The sequence below is a fragment of the Pantherophis guttatus genome, chromosome 8, assembly GCF_059756535.1.
Source record: "Pantherophis guttatus breed Tessera chromosome 8, ASM5975653v1, whole genome shotgun sequence".
Taxonomy (NCBI): Eukaryota; Metazoa; Chordata; class Lepidosauria; order Squamata; family Colubridae; genus Pantherophis; species Pantherophis guttatus.
In genome coordinates, this window is record NC_142070.1 from 2,024,440 (window position 1) to 2,042,137 (window position 17,698).

At 43.6% G+C, this 17,698-nt stretch overlaps 2 long non-coding RNA genes across 3 annotated transcripts; one reads left to right on the forward strand and one right to left on the reverse strand.

Annotated features, from left to right (window-relative positions):
- The first annotated feature begins 134 nt into the window (after nucleotides 1–134).
- On the forward strand, nucleotides 135–8,534 carry LOC148112533 (uncharacterized). Its single transcript, XR_015729125.1, has 2 exons — nucleotides 135–1,489; nucleotides 5,633–8,534. It is a non-coding gene; the product is annotated as an uncharacterized LOC148112533 (long non-coding RNA).
- Nucleotides 5,706–16,599, reverse strand: LOC117658511 (uncharacterized). 2 transcript variants are annotated; one of them, XR_009622715.2, is made up of 5 exons: nucleotides 16,582–16,599; nucleotides 15,728–15,798; nucleotides 14,744–14,860; nucleotides 6,816–6,955; nucleotides 5,706–5,944 (listed from the first exon to the last, which is right to left on the reverse strand). It is a non-coding gene; the product is annotated as an uncharacterized LOC117658511 (long non-coding RNA). The 2 variants fall into 2 exon arrangements; XR_009622712.2 differs by lacking the exon at nucleotides 16,582–16,599 and adding an exon at nucleotides 16,363–16,445.
- Nucleotides 16,600–17,698: the final 1,099 nt, after the last annotated feature.

Consider the following 17,698-nt stretch of genomic DNA (forward strand, 5'->3'; position numbering starts at 1 on the left):
TAATTGAAGGATCACCTCAGTAGGTGATAGGCCCTTGTGCTCCATGTTCCCCACCTTTGTGGCTGTCCACAGGTTGATCCAGCTGCCAATCAAATAGTAGTGCCCAATCAAAGGGCTGTTGCTAGGCAGGCGGTGAGAAGGAGGGAAGACAAGATGGCTGTCTGAAGCTTTGCCACCATAGGCCTCATGAAGTAGCCAAATAAAAAGAGCCAAAGCTCTTTGGCCCTCAAGGTTCAGGTGATTCTGGATAGGCCTCTTCATGATTAGTTGGCTGCCTGAAGCTCTACTGCCACAGGCCTTAGGCTGAATAAACAGAGCCAAAGATAGGAGTCAAAGTGAAGATTGCAACTGAAAGATAGACTGCCCTGATGAGGAGAGGCTCCGGAAAGGGTGTAGCAGCTGAAAGAAATGAGGGGAGAAAGGCATCTTTGTTCTCTCAGCCATTTCCCTCAGATGGATCAAAGATTCAGGAGAAAACACCAGGAAGCCCAACCAAGGAGCAAATAAGGGGGAAATCTGGAATAAAAGTATAAGACTTGAACAGGACAGGAATAGAAAGCAGGAATTAAAAAAGAGAAAAGAAGATTGAACTGAAGTAAAATTGGACTTTTAAAATGTAGTGTAAATAGAAGCCATGGAAATTAGTTACAGTTTTATTAAGATTCATTTCATCATTCATCAATCTTTAACTTCCTTTAATTTTTAAGCTTATTTTGTTTTTGGCAAAATAAAAGACAACACCCACTCCCCAACCACTAAGGGAAGATACAAAATCCCAAACAATTGTCCAAATTTCCATTTCTTTGTTGTCTCCTTCAAACAACATAAATGCAGACATAGGCATCATGAGGCAAAAATAAAAGAAAAAAGAATCCAACCAACAATTTTCTCATAAATAAAGGTGGAAAAGAATCATAGAGATACTTCTCGGAGCAGACCATGCTGTCATGACTCCGCTATTATTCTGACTCTGTAAACCGCTCAGAGAGGGCTGTAAAAGCACTGTGAAGCAGTGTATAAGTCTAAGAACTATTGCTACTGCTTGCTCTGCAAACTTGCTGTCACTCGAGAAGAGGAGATCTCTCAGGGGGTGTAATCCATCTCCTACTTGAAAACATAAGTGGCTTTTCCTCCTAGCCAGGAACTCTGAGGACACCACTATTCCCTTAAAAGGGAACGTGAATCCAAGCTCAGCAACAAAGCCCAGGGAAACGGAGGACCCATGGATGCTCCCAGCTGTGAAAATGCTCAGGGAATGGGCTCCCCAAATATCCTGCAGCCGCTGAGGTTGGCGGGAGAAAGGGAAGTCCTCCTCCTCACTCGTGCAAAATATTCCTTCCACCTCCTGCTGAACCATCCCTCCTCCTTGCCCCGTTCAGAATGCAACTGGCACTCAGGGCACCTTCCCCAGGAAGAAGGTCCCTCTCGGCTGCGTGGAAATCCTTCTGTCTCGGGCACATCCTACCTCTGATGCACAAAATGGGATGAGGTAAGCCAGCAAGGATCCAGTGTATTGATTGGGATATTGTTTATTTATTTATTTATTTATTTATTAATCAAATTTCTATACCGCCCTACTCCCGAAGGACTCAGGGCGGTGAACAGCCAAGATAAAATACAGATAATACAAATATTAAAAATCTCTTAAAATTATTAAATATTTTGGCTGAAACATAGATTAAAACACCCAATTTATAAAATCACGAATTAAAAATTTAAAAGAGGAGAGTTAGGCCAGGCCAGCCTGCTGAAATAGAAAAGTTTTGAGAGCACGGCGAAACATGCGCAGGTCCGGGATCCTCCATATCTCTGGGGGGAGCTCGTTCCAGATGGTAGGTGCCCCCACAGAGAAGGCTCTCCCCCTGGGGGCCACCAGTCGACACTGTTTGGCCAATAGCACCCTGAGAAGCCCCTCTCTATGGGACCGTACTGGTCAGTGAGAGGCTATTGGTAGCAGAAGGCGGTCTCGTAAATACCCCGGTCCGATGCCATGGAGCGCTCTAAAGGTGGTAACCAAAACCTTGAAGCACATCCGGAAGGCCACCGGGAGCCAGTGCAGCTCACGCAGGAGGGGGGTCACATGGGAGCGCCACGTCGCTCCCATAACTACCCGCGCGGCCGCATTCTGGACCAGCTAGAGCCTCCGGGTGCTCCTCAAGGGGAGCCCCATGTAGAGAGTATTGCAGTAGTCCAAGCGGGAAGTAACGAGAGCATGAGTGACAGTATTTAATGAGTCCCGATCCAGAAAGGGACGCAACTGGCGAATCAGGCGGACCTGATAAAAAGTCCCCCTGGCCACAGCCGTCATGTGCTCTTCTAAAGACAGCCATGAGTCCAGGAGGACACCCAAGTTGCAAACCCTCTCCATGGGGGCCAATGACTCGCCCCCAATAGTCAGTGATGGCACCAACTGACTATATCGGGATGTCGGAAACCACAGCCACTCGGTCTTGGATGGGTTGAGCCTGAGTCTGTTTCTCCCCATCCAGATCCGCACGGCCTCCAGGCACCGGGACATCACTTCAAGGGCATTATTGGGGTGGTCCGGGGTGGAGATGTACAGCTGAGTATCATCAGCGTACTGATGGTACTTCACCCTGAAACCACGGATGATCTCACCCAGCGGCTTCACATAAATGTTGAACAGAAGGGGCGAGAGGACCAACCCTTGTGGCACCCCACATACAAGGGGCCTCGGGGTCGACCTCTGTCCCCCTGTCAACACGGACTGCGACCGGTCAGAGAGAAAGGAGGAGAACCACCGTAGGACGGTGCCCCCCACCTCTAACTCCTAACTCCTCTAGCCGGTGCAGCATGATACCATGGTCGATGGTATCAAAAACCGCTGAGAAGTCTAATAGGACCAGGACAGAGAAACAACCCCTGTCCCGAGCCCTCCAGAGATCATCAACCAATGCAACCAATGCCGTTTCCGTGCTGTACCCAGGCCTGAAGCCCGACTGGAACGGATCCAGATACGACGATTCATCCAGGTACTGGGGGAGCTGTCGCGCTACCACACTCTCAACAACCTTCACAACGAAGCGAAGGTTGGAGACTGGACGATAATTTGCCAACACTGCCGGGTCCAGGGAAGGCTTCTTGAGGAAAGGCCTCACCACCGCCTCTTTCATTGTTGACTTCTTGGTTGTTGGCCTGAGGTTAATCTTGCAGTTAATCTAAGCTCATCTGGGTGCTGATTGCTGGTGGGGAGGTGCCTTTTACTATTTTGGTTTCCCTTTTTGGGTAAGGTTGATTATCTCTTTTGCACAGTATGTAGGTATCGTTTATGTCTGTGTGTCCATTGATGGCCAATTTGTCAGAGTTCTAGGAATTCCCTACTATTTTTGGACTTGGCTTGATCTAGGATGGTCACCATTTCCCACTTGAAACAAGGGTGAAGTCTGCCCATATGATGTGAAATTAAAGACTTTTCATCGTGTCTTCTGTCATGCCCAGTGAATAGTCATCAATTTTTTTTATTTTTTTGGTTCAAAAGGCCCAGTTCAGTTTGTGTCCGGTTAATATTTCCAGCTGTCTATTGGATCACAGGTTGGCCAGTTATTGATGCTGTTTCCACTGCTCAATTTTGTCTTCTCAGTCTTCAGATGTTAGACCTCTCAGCGGCTTTTGATACCATCGACCATGGTATCATGCTGCACCGGTTGGAAGAGTTGGGGATGGGGGGCACCGTATTACGGTGGTTCTCCTCCTTTCTCTCCGACCGGTCGCAGTTCGTGTTGGCAGGGGGGCAGAGGTCGACCTCAAGGCCTCTTATATGTGGAGTGCCTCAGGGGTCGGTCCTCTCGCCCCTCCTGTTCAACATTTATGTGAAGCCGCTGGGCGAGATCATCCGTGGCTTTGGGGTGAGATACCACCAGTACGCTGATGACACCCAGCTGTACATCTCCACCCCAGGCCACCCCAACGATGCCCTTGAAGTGATGTCCCAGTGCCTGGAGGCTGTGCGGATCTGGATGGGGAGGAACAGGCTCAGGCTCAACCCTTCCAAGACTGAGTGGCTGTGGCTCCCGGCATCCCGATATAGTCAGTTGACTCCATCACTGACTATTGGGGGCCCCCACAGAGAGGGCTCGCAATCTGGGAGTCCTCCTGGATAGGCAGCTGTCCTTGGAGGAACATCTGACGGCTGTAACCAGGGGGACCTTTTGTCAGGTTCGCCTGATCCGCCAGTTGCGGCCCTTTCTTGATCGGGATTCCCTGTGCACAGTCACTCATGCCCTCGTCACCTCTCGCCTTGACTACTGCAACGCTCTCTACATGGGGCTCCCCTTGAGGAGCACCCGGAGGCTCCAACTGGTCCAGAATGCAGCAGCACGGGTAGTGACGGGAGCAGCCTGGCGCTCCCATGTAACACCGCTCCTGCGCGAGCTGCACTGGCTCCCAGTGGTCTTCCGGGTGCGCTTCAAGGTGTTGGTTATCACCTTTAAAGCGCTCCATGGCATAGGGCCTAGCTATCTTCGAGACCGCCTGCTGCCACCGACGATCTCCCATCGACCCGTGCGCTCCCACAGAGAGGGCCTCCTCAGGGTGCCATCAGCCAAACAGTGCAGGCTGGTGACCCCCAGGGGGAGGGCCTTCTCTGTGGGGGCACCTACCCTCTGGAATCAATTGCCTCCAGAGATAAGGAGAATCCAAGACCTCGGTGCCTTCCGCCGTGCCCTTAAAACCTTCCTTTTCCAGCAAGCCGGGCTGGCCTAATTTTTTAAGTGTTTTTAAGTGTTTTGTTTATTGTTTTTAATTAATGGGGCCAAATTTATATATGTATATTTTAACTGTATTTTAATATTTGTACTTGATGTTTTTACTTGGCTGTTCACCGCCCTGAGTCCTCAGGGAGAAGGGCGGTATACAAATTCAAAATAAAATAAAATAAAAATAAATTCAGATGTATTCTTTACGAATTGGATTATTAACTTGCCCATGCAAGTGATCCAGAAATGTAAAATCCCTAGATACTTGTAAGCTTCCTCCTGAGGGCTCCTGATGGGTTCTTTGATCATTTGGCATCCCAGTTCCATCATCGGTTATGAGGTTAGCCTGCCTTATTGCTACTGAAGCACATTGAAGCCAAACTCCATTGCTACATCTCTGCCCCACAAATACTTACAATGTTTGTCAGTGATGGGATTTGGAGTTCTGATTTTTCCATAAAACTTCAGGTCATCCACGTAAGGCAAATGTGAAGTTTTATTAATTTTGTTTTTGTTAACTTCTGACTTCCTTTGGTGCAGTAGAATAAAATAATAACATCAAAGCTCAACTTTTTGCTTTTACAAAGTAGTATAAACTAGCCATTTCTATAACAAAAAAACCGTCTAATCGGTAAAACCCAAAATCAAAGTTTCGTTCTTTTCCACCTCAAGCACCAAGTCATTTTGGCAGAAAGCCATATATATATATACACCTGTAAAATCTTCTTTCATCTTTCTGCCAAAATTGTAGCAAAAAGTTTATAGTCATTGTTTAGTAATGAAATTGATCTATAATTCTTTATCCTTGTAACATCTTGTCCTCCCTTCAGCCACTAAAGGATATAAAGAATGATATATTACAGGGGGGGAGAAGCTAGTATTGTGTAACTTATCACAATCTCAATAATTTTTTTCAGATGGTGTGAGATATATTTTGTCAAGATGATAAAGACAAGTAGGAAGCTGACAGAGAAAAGGAAGTTGGCAAAATTTGGTTCCCAGAATGCATTTATTAACACCAAGGCAGCGGAGTTTGGAGATCTTATAATCAATTTCCATCGTCTTGAATTAGCTAGTAGAACCACATGTCCTTGGGTATCATCTTACAAGAAAAGAATCTTAGGTCAGAATAAGGAGCATCATGCCAACAGGCCTTAAGTGAGCATTTAGGTAAGACGGCAATGCAGTTTTCTCTATCTCTACCATTGGGTTGCCCTTTGGCCCAGTACCTGAAAAAAGAACCACAATACTCATCAGTCTCGATCGAGATATGTAGATCTAGAGATATAAATGTAGAGATCCAGGTCTAGATCTAAGTCGATCTAGAGCTTTCTCCTGCCCCCAAATCACAGTCACAATGGGTTATTGTTAGATTAGGGTTTTCTGTCTGTATGAAATAGAAAACCTGTTACTGGCAAATTTACAGCAGGGCGTTGGGGGAGGGGGTGAGTGGATATTTGAAATTCAACAGGAGGTCCCTAGGGACTTCCAGTGGTCAAGGGTAAGGGGAGATGTTAGGGGTTATATTTCACCTTGTCAGATCTGCGGCAGAAGTTGATCTAATAAAAGAGAATCTTTGTAGCTCAGGGTTGAAACGGTGCACTCTGAGCTTCATTGTTTTCTTGCAGACATTTCATTACCCAACTAGCTAACATCATCAGAGCTAGTGCCAGCAGGGAAAATAGGAAGCAGTATTAGGTATGTCTGCCACCTCAAGTTATTTATCAAAGGTGGGATAAAAATCAAATAAACAAACTTGGATTCTGTTCCTCAACCACCCTGATTCTGAAATGGCCCTTGGGTGCTTCTGATTCTGTTGATTGATGTGGTTTGTTAGACTTCCTGCCTTTGTGTGACCATCTGTGGCTGTTCACTTGAGATTGTGCTTTGCACTGCACCAACAATCGTGGTTAGCAGCAGCTCTCCTGCTACGTACATTCCTGTTGCTTGGTTTGACCTCCACGTTGCCACTCACTTATCATGATGTGTAAATCCAACAACTGGTCTGCCAGGACTGAGGCTGGCCTTGGGGGGAGGATGGTAGGCATGAAACTCTGATGCACAACTTGTCACATAAGTAGATTTTGTTTGAAAACTTACGTAGTTCCCGCATGAAATCCAGCTTGCCACAACAGTCCATTGGTAGCACTGCTGTTCTTCCAGAGTCCAACCCAGTAGTCACGTTGAGCCATTTGTGACATCTTATCTATAAAGCCCTTGAGGAGGGAAAAGTAGATTGGCTAGATGGATGGATGGATGGGTGAGGGAAGGAGATAGACAGGACAGTGAGAGAGAAGTAAAGGGGGAGAGGGGAGAGAGAGAGGTAATATAAAGTTTATGGCAAATTAAGGTTTAAGGGAGGAACATATGTGGCCCCGATTCCCCCTGACCCCACTAAGGACTGACTGAGCCTCTCCCCTTCCCAACCAGCAGCGTTTCTGAAGCTTCAGGGACTTTGAGCATCTATGGGTATAAAACAAAGGTACACAGGGGGTCTACGATAACTTGCCACAGTTAATATTTTTAAAATTATTTTAAATAATTAAATTGAATTGTCCCACGCAACTTTTCTCGTGGCACGTTGGCCGTGGTGAGTTGTCCTGTGCGAGTTCTTATATTCCACTACAGGGGACGGTCCTTTGATGGAAGAGGAACTCTTGCTGTGTTTTCAGATCACAATTCCAAGGATGAGGATATGAGGAAGGGGTTTCAATCAGATTCTTTCTACCTTCCCTTCCCCTCCCTTTTTTTTGTTTCCCTTCCCATCACTCCTTTCCTTTCCTTTCCTTTCCTTTCCTTTCCTTTCCTTTCCTTTCCTTTCCTTTCCTTTCCTTGCCTTGCCTTGCCTTGCCTTGCCTTGCCTTGCCTTGCCTTGCCTTGCCTTGCCTTGCCTTGCCTTGCCTTGCCTTGCCTTGCCTTGCCCTTCCCTTTCCTGCTTCTCCCCTCCTTCCCCCCTTCCTTCCTTCCTTCCTTCCTCTCCCTTCCATCTCCCTCCCTCCCTCCTTTCTCCCTCCCCCCATATTTCCTTTTTTTCTGCACAATATGCAGCCCAGCTCCCTCTTTTCTGTGCACCCCAGGAGGAAGGAGCGGGTTCTTCTCATCCATCCTTTCAAAAGAAAATTTCCTCTTAAATCAGGCAGTTTGTCTCTCTTTTCTGCTTCCCAGCAAATTCCCTGCCTTTTTGGGTCCTAAATAAAAGACCTTGAAGACTCAGTAATCCAGTTAGAAATGGACAGGACATCATTCTATCTGAGATTTCAAAATGTGATAGAGGAAAAAGATGAAGATCTAGAACAGATCATAGCAGAGATTATAGCAGAATCTTTACAGAGGGACAAACAAGAAATTATGAATGAAATGGATGAAATATATTGAATCCAAACGAACTATGCTAGACGCCATAAACTGCCCAGAGAGATCCATATTAGATTTGTCCAAAAGAGGATCCGGGACATAATTTATAACATTACCCAAGAAGAACCTATGATTTATAAGGAGAAGGAAATTATCACACTGAAACAAGTTTCCAGAAGGGTTCGAGAACAACGTAAGGACTATCATTTCCAAGCTCTACAATTGAATAAATGAAACATTATGTTTAGGTGGATACTCCTAGAAGGGATGCTTGTCTCATGGCAAGGTAAGAAGATAAAAATCGATAGTTTAGTGATGGCACAAGATTTTTTTGACCAATTGATGGGAAACGAAGAGGAGCAGAGTAGTAAGAAGGAGGTGAAGACCGTAAGAAGAAGAACTGTCACAACATCAGGAAACTAAAGGAGGAGCCTGGGAAAAGAGAAACAAGGAAGAAAAAGAAAGCCAAGAAATAAGAGGTAGTAAAACAAGAACCCAAGGAGTTACAAGGGCTAATAGATACTAACACTTGGTAGATAGACAAAAGAATGGAAGATTTGAAACTCATATCAATAAATGTTAATGGACTGAATGCAGCGACAAAAAGAAGACAAATATTCACAAAGCTAATTAAACAAAAAGCAGACATAGTATGCCTCCAGGAGGTACACATTTGAAAGCAGGATGAAAAATACTTGGAATACCATAAACTAGGAAAACTTTATACAGCATTGGCAGAGAAGAAGAAGAAAGGGATGGTGATATATATTAACAAAGGAATAAAGACTATCCAAATTTATGTGGATCCAAAAGGAAGAACTTTAATGATGGAAATAAAGAGAGGGCAAACACTAATTCTGTTGGTAGTTATTTATGCGCCTAATAAAAACCAGGGGGAATACTATAAGAAATTACATGAAAAGATAATTATGACAGGCTATATATAATGGGATAGTGGATACCAAAAAACACTATGCCAGCGACAAAAAAAAAAAAGAAAGAAAAAAAGAAACATATTACCCAAAACTTTTTTAAATATGATAGATGAACTAAATTTGATAGATAAGTGGAGAACTCTACATCCAAAAGAAAATAAATGTACCTTTTACTCCAATCCCCATGCATCTTGGTCCAGAATTGATATGATGTGGATGAATAAGGAACTAGGTTTAGAAATAGAAAAACTTGAGATCTCCTCAAACATGTTGGCAGATCACAATCCCCTTGAAATAATATGGAGTGGTAAAAAAAAAAGAAATTAGAAGATGGATGTTAAACCCCCAAATCTTAAAGGAAAAGGAATAGGAATATATTGAAAAGATAAAGAAGGAATTGACATTATTTTTTAAAGAAAATAAAAAATACCATACTTCTTTAATAAATTTATGGGATACCATGGAAGCGTATATAAGGGGAATAACAATAGCTTACAATGCAAAGAAAAATAAGGAAAAATGGAAGCAGTATAACATTCTATTGTTAGATGCCTAGAGAGCGGTTGGAAAGCCAGTCTTTCCGAATCCGATCGAACACTGGTGAGGTCTCATATTAAGACCTACCTAGTAGTGATAAAAGCGGCAAAATTTAACTATTTTTCCACTCTTATTGCATCATCAGATAACCGCCCGGCCACCCTGTTTAGGGTGACATGCTCCCTGCTCCACCTGGGAGCGCGGGAGGACCCCTTGGAGGGTAGAGCTGAGGACTTTGTGCAGTATCTGTATGACAAAATCGCTCAAATTCGGGAAGATTTGGACTCTGACTGGGTAGATTCGGGAGGGGTGATGGAGGCAGGTCTTGAGAATATTATATGGGAGGAGTTTGACTCTGTGACTCCCGAAGACATGGACAGGATTCTGGGTAGACCTAGTGCGGCCACATGTTTATTGGACCCGTGTCCCTCCTGGTTGGTGCTGGCTTCTTGGGAGGTTACACGAGGCTGGCTCCAGGGGATTATTAATGCTTCATAGAGTGAGGGTGACTTTCCTGCCGCCTTGAAAGAGGCGGTGGTGAGGCCTCTCCTTAAGAAGCCTTCCCTGGACCCGGCAGCGTTAGTAAATTATCGTCCAGTCTCCAACCTCCACTTTGTGGCGAAGGGTGTTGAGAGTGTGGTGGCGCGACAGCTTCCCCAGTACCTGGATGAAATGGTTTATCTAGATCCGTTCCAGTCGGGTTTCAGACCTGGGTACAGCACGGAAACGGGATTGGTCGCGTTGGTTGATGATCTCTGGAGGAGGGCTCGGGACAGGGGTTGTTCCTCTGTCCTGGTCCTATTAGACCTCTCAGCGGCTTTTGATACCATCGACCATGGTATCATGCTGCGCTGGTTGGAAGAGTTGGGGGTGGGGGGCACCGTGTTGCGGTGGTTCTCCTCCTTTCTCTCTGACCGGTCGCAGTCTGTGTTGGCAGGGGGGCAGAGGTCAACCCTGAGGCGCCTTGTGTGCGGGGTGCCACAAGGGTCAGTCCTCTCGCCCCTTCTGTTCAACATTTATGTGAAACCGCTGGGTGAGATCATCCGTGGTTTCGGGGTGAAGTACCACCAGTACACTGATGACACTCAGCTGTACATCTCCACTCCGGACCACCCCAATGATGCCCTTGAAGTGATGTCCCAGTGCCTGGAGGCCATGCGGATCTGGATGGGGAGAAACAGACTCAGGCTCAACCCATCCAAGACCGAGTGGCTGTGGTTTCTGGTGTCCCGATATAGCCAGTTGGTACCATCACTGACTATTGGGGGCCCCCACGGAGAGGGCTTGCAACTTGGGTATCCTCCTGGATACACGGCTGTCTTTAGAAGAACATCTGACGGCTGTGGCCAGGGGGACTTTCTATCAGGTTCGCCTGATTCACCAGTTGCATCCCTTTCTGGATCAGGACTCCTTATGCACCGTCACTCATGCCCTCGTCACTTCCTGCCTGGACTACTGCAATGCTCTCTACATGGGGCTCCCCTTGAGGCTCCAGCTGGTCCAGAATGTGGCTGTGCAGATGATTATGCGAGCGACATGGCGCTCCCATGTAACACCTCTCCTGCATGAGCTGCACTGGCTCCCGGTGGTCTTCCGGGTGCGCTTCAAGGTATTGGTTACCACCTTTAGAGTGCTCCATGGCTTAGGACCTGGGTAGTTACGAGACCGCCTTCTGCCATCAGTAGTCTCTCACTGGCCAGTATGCTCCCATAGAGAGGGGCTCCTCAGGGTGCCATTGGTCAAACAGTGTCGACTGGCGGCCCCCAGGGGGAGAGCCTTCTCTGTGGGGGCACCTGCCCTTTGGAACGAGCTCCCCCCAGAGATACGGAGGATCCCGGATTTACGCACTTTCTGCCGTGCCCTCAAGACTTTTTTATTCCAACAGGCTGGGCTGGCCTAACTCCTTTAATTGTTTAATTTTAATTTGTTTTTTTTTAAAAAAAGGGGGTGTTTTAATTAGTATGGGCCAAATTTATCTAATATGTTTTAAATTGTTTTTTAAATTTTATATTGTATGTGTTTTATCTTTGGCTGTTCACCACCCTGAGTCCTTCGGGAGAAGGGCGGTATATAAATCTAAATAAACTGAAACTGAAACTGAAACTATTGGAAGAAATTGGAAATTTGGAGAAGCGACTCCAAACAAAACCAGGAGATGAATTAGTTAAAGAAACTTTGACCCTTGCAAGACATAAATTAAGTATATTAGAGCAAGAGGAGATCACAAGAAAGTTAAAATATTTATTTTGAACACGCTAACAAAACCAGAAGTTGGATGGCTTATAAATTGAAAAAAGAGAAAGAAGGATGGATTATCTAGCAATTAGAAGACAAAATGGGGAATACAAAAAATAACAAAGAAGAAGAAAAGAAAATAGTACAAGATTACTATGTGGATCTTTACAAACAAGAGGAAATACCAAAGGATAAAAATTGATAATTATTTACTGAAAGAAGGGATCATACGACTAGAGGAGGAAAAAGGAATTGTTAAATAAAGGAATAACACAAGAAGAACTGAGAGGAGCAATCCTAAGATTTAAGAATAACAAGACACCAAGACCTGATGGCCTCCCAGGGGAAGTCTATAAAAAACTGAATAAAATTATAGAACCAGTGTTTTGGAACTTTGTAATGAACATTATATGAAGCAAAAATTCCAGAGTCATGGAGGGAGGCATACATCACGTTAATTCCGAAAGAAGGTACTGATAGGAGTCAAATTAGAAATTATAGACCAATATCCCTCTTAAATGCAGATTACAAAATATTCATGAACATAATAGCAGAAAGATTGAAAAGAGTATTGAATGAGACTATACATCCGGATCAAAATGGCTTCCTTCCTAATAGACAAATAAGAGATAATACAAGAATAATAGTAGACAGCCTGGAATATTATGAAGCTCATCCAGAGAAACAAGTGGCCCTTGTTTTTCTGGATGCCCAAAAAGCTTTTTTTTTTTTTTTAATTGAAAAAGTTTTACAAATACAAATTTTCCCATTTTTACCCCCCCTTCCCTCCCTAACCCTCCCCAACCCTCCCCTCCTCCCATGACTTCCCCAAGGTGAAATCCATCCACATTATATTATATCATACTTTACCACCCTTCTATTCTCCCCCCTGTGTACTATACATTTTTTCCATAATATTAAGCTATTGTACCCCCTACATACTATACATTTCTACACAACATTCAGCTAAAAGCTATCTGGTACTTCCTAGTTTGGTATTTATTCTGCACATAATCTATCCATTTCTTCCACTCCCATGCATAAGTCTCTTGAGTCCGGTCTTTTAAGTATGCTGATATCTTCGCCATTTCTGCAAAACTGGCCACCTTCAAAGTCCATTCTTGAATTGTAGGCATAACATCCCTTTTCCAATATTGACCGATCAATAACCTAGCTGCTGTCACCATATACGATATCAATTTTGTTTCACCCACTGAAAAGCCCTTAACTATACCCAGTAAAAACAATTGAGGAGAAAATTGGATTTTTTTCTTCAGAACATTTTGCATAACCCACCAAATTTTTATCCAGAAAGCCTTCACTTTCTTGCAGGCCCACCATATATGATAATATGTAGCATCTAAGCAATCACATCTCCAACATTTTGGTTGAACATTAGGATACATGCACGACAATTTCTTAGGATCTAAATGCCACCTATAAAACATTTTATAGAAATTTTCCCTCAAATTCTGTGACTGTGTGAATTTAACATTCTGAACCCATATTTTTTCCCACGTTTCCATCATAACTGGTTCTCCAAAATTTTGCGCCCATTTTATCATAAGGCTTTTGACAATCTAAATTGGCAATTCATGATTAGGCAAATGAAATTGGGAATTAAATTTGAGAAAACGATAGAGGCAATTTATAAGACACAAAAGGCAAGAGTAATAGTAAATGGGGATATTACCAAAACATTTCAGATAACTAAGGGTGTATGACAAAGGTTCCCATTGTCACCATTGCTCTTTATTTTAACATTAGAAATATTACTAAATGGAATCAGAGCAAATTGAGAAATAAAAGGAATGAAAATTAAAAGAGAAGAATACCAGGCACAGGCCTTTGCAGACAATATGGTATTTATCATTGAGGAACCTCTGGAATCTGGTCCTAATCTAATTTGAGAAATAGAAAAATACAGGGAAGTATCAGGACTAAACATTAATAAAAGGGAAACCAAAATGATAGTTAAAAATTTAACAACAATTCAGAAAAAAGAATTAGAAAAGGAAATGGATTTATAAATTGTTAAAAAAATTAAATATCTAGGGATATGGTTAACAACGAGGTGTTCATCCCTAAAGGAGGATAACTATACGGTTTTGGTCCAGCAAATAAAGAAGGATTTGGAAAAGTGGGGGACGTTACAAATATCGCTTTTAGGTAGGATAGCCACTATCAAGATGAATATTCTATCTAAACTACTATATTTATTTCAAACAATCCCCATACCATTAGACAGAAAATTTTTCAATGAATTTAATAAGATTACTACTAAATTTGTCTGGTCAGGAAAAAAGGCAAGGATAAAATTACACTCTCTCCAAGATAGTAGAAGTAGGGGTGGTTTTGGACTCCTGGAACTATACCACAAAGCAGCTACATTAGTTTGGATAACGGATAATATCCAAATCATACAACTATTTACTAGAATTTGATACAGCAGAGGAGGTGGTGAAAGAACCAATGATTGCATGGGCTAAAAATATAGGACATAGTATAAACTTAGATGATCGGGAAACAATCTGGAACAAAAACTACACGTTAACAAAATCGGTTGCCTATAAGGAAAATCAGTATAAAATGCTCTACCGTTGGCACTTAGCTCCAGCAGGCAAAGCAGAGCCAATAAAGTTTTCCTGAGTGTGAATGAGAGAAACTGAATGGTTCCCTGGCCTAATTCGTTGAAATCCGTGGGTGGTAGCCATAAAGGAGAACATTTGCAGCGCAGGGTTGACATGAGAGGTCCTTGGTGCTCTCTGAGCTTGGTTGTTTCCTTGAAGACATTCCATGACCTAACTAGGTAACATCATCAGTGCTAGTAAGAAGTGGGGTTTGCTCTCAGTTTATACTCAAACCATTAGAATACAGAGTCTTTTGGGAATGGGGAGAAAAATCAGTGAAGCAAATTCAACAGGACCTTCAAAACCTTTCTCAATCTCTTGTAAGAAGACAACTTACACATATAGTACATTACCACAGCAAGAACGAAGAAGAGTGAAACCAGTATTTTAGTTCTTCTTTTGCCTCAATCTGAATCCAGGTAGTCACTGAATCGCTCGAAAACATTCTTTGGTGCTGAAAGAAGACAAATCGGTCGTTTAATCAATTGTGAAGCTGACCTTTCCTTTTCCCCTGACCGCTGCCCTTTCCTGGAAGGTGGTCTCATGCATTCCAGGCAAAGGACCCCTCCCTTTGCCAAATGGCCCAAGTGTTGCAACCTTCAACAGAGACAGAAATGCTGAGCAACTTTCTAAGCCCATGCAGTGAGATGCCGGGAGGTGAGAACTCTACTTTTGCCACCGATGGGAAGACTTCACATCTGGAATTCTTTTTTTAACATAAGTCAGGTTAGAGGGAGGGAGGGAGGGAGTTGTTCTAGATGGTTTCGGGAGGTCAAAAGAAGGTGTTCCTTAAAAGAGGTCTCCTTTTGACTGGACTCCCCTATGTTTACTTGTGGCCCGTCTCTAACAGCTCTCATTGCAGCTCCTCCGTCTCTATCTGTAAATGCCCTCTCCCCCTTCCTAAGCCTTTCCTTTTCTCTTTCTGTCTCACTTCTTTGCATGGGAGGAAGAGGAGAAAGAAGAAAGAAGTTTAATTTGCAATGCAAGTAAAGTTGCTTTTCAGAAATAAGCATCAGGAATATCCAGTAGTATGTATGACTCAGAAGCTCTGGATGGCGCATAAGGCAGCAGATGGAACATCAACATTAATCAACGCCAGGCAAAGCTGCCCATCCTCATCCTCAGCATCCAAAAGATAATATCCAAAGCACTGCCAAGGTCTTGCACTTAGACCCCTAAAATAATCTTTTTATGGAATTGAGTATTTTGGGAGAACACATTCTCTGGACTTAACCTTGATGGAGACGTTAGGGAAAAGGAGGCAGCATCTGCAACGCTTTGTAGAAAGTGGTAGGAAATAAGAAGAGCATAAACAACCTACGTGGAGGAGGTGGAGGCTTGGGAGGTGGTTTGGGTGCCATTTTATCTTCTTAGTCCAAATGATCATTCATCCTGTATTGGAGTTTTTAGAACATGACACAGGTTAATTAAAAAAAAACAAGTATATTCAAAAATACAATGTACTTCTTCCCCTGGAATTTTATCTTTTATGTCATTAAAAACCCAGAACTGAAGAATCTAGAGCTCTGCATGGACCACCCAACCCATATGCAGCTGGGTCCTCAAACTATCTTAACTGGCCTTGGACTAGTTTACTCTGGCTGATTACTGACCGTAGAGCCTTTTCTGCAAAGCCGTAACTTTCCCTCCCGTTATCTAGCATGTGAAAAAGAGAATGGCTGCTGGGACCTCTGTCTTCCTTCTCCTTCATCCACATGGGAGAAAATGTTTAGGATCCTTAGACCACTACAAGGAAATTGAGCCCTGAAACCTTCGTAGAAATCAGCGGAAGAGTTTTCAAATGGTGTGAGCATTAGTAAGCCACATCTGAATTGTTTCCACAATTGGTCTGCAATCTCCCCCCCCCCACCATTTTGCAAGTTCTCCCGTGAGTCTACATGACATCTGCATGCACCCAGATGCCCAGTCAATACGGTAATTTTTAGATGTGCTTACAGGTTCAAGAAAAAAGGAAGGAGATGACACAGAGGACATCCTTGTTGCTACCTGAAGATTGAAATCAGACTACCACTTGTCCAGTGCAATGGCCAAGTGGAGCTCACTTATTGTACCATATTACATCACAATGGCTTAGGCAACCAATAATCAGCAGCCACATGTGAAGGAGAGTGCCCCAAGGATGCTGGTAGCTCAACCAGTCTCACTTCACCCCACCTCATTACGCATCTTCCCGACTCAGCTCAGAACTTCTCTCAGCCTTCCATTGAGTTGATGATCTTCCTGTCTAGCTGCTATGATGGCAATCGCTCTTGGAACCTTTGTGATGTGGGGAATCCAGCAGCAGGTAGACGCGCCGCTATGAATTTCCCTAGAGGTGGAAATTCAGAAAAGACAGAGGTGGGAGATGGCTGTAATGTAAGAACCAGCCCTATGGAACATGAATGAATGAGGTTTGAATGATGAGCTTCTGAGAATTGTCCACATGTTGACTTTGACCATACCAGTCTAATGTTGCTAGGATGCACCTGCAGAAGTATCATCCGCTTCAACTTCTTCTTTTCTTCTGGATAGGTTCCCGTACTCTGATTTGATCTCTAACAAAAGCAAATTCTGTTGTTTGAAGCAGTTAATGGTTTTGATCATCATTAGATTCTTCATCAAAATCTGGATTATTATTTTTTTAAAAAAGATATACACTATATCAGGAAGAGTCTCTTGGCGATTTACATATTTTGTTTCCTTAAAATGATGCAGTTCCTCTAGCAATTGTTGCATTATTTTAATTAAGTTTCATTGTCTTGTGATGAAGGCATGGACAGACACACAGACACAAGTCAGTCGGAGACACACAAAATCGAAGGACCATTCCTCCAGGCTCAGAAGCTTGGAAGTGATGCCTGCAAAGGGGCAAACGCTGTGGAAATGACCGGTTTTTAAAGGGTGTCACACACATTATGTTGTGTATGTATCTATTTTGTGCGGGAAATTCAAATGCATAGTGAATCCTGATTGGTTCTTGGTTACCTCTGGAAAGTATATAAAGAGGGCTGTTGCCTGTGAGTTTTTGCTGAAGTCTCACCCTGAATTAAAGAGCTGTTGTTACTAGCCTGCTTGTGCCTCTCGTTATTCCCGCGTTACAACACATTACATGCATGAAACAAGGACTGGGATTTTAATCACCCTGACTGCACTACTATTTCATATTTATTTAATTAGCGTATGGCATAACATACATAGACCTTATAATATGTACAGGAAGTCCCTGATCTACGACCACAACTGAGGCCCAAATATCTGTTGCTAAGCAAGTCAGTTGTTAGGTGAGTTTTGC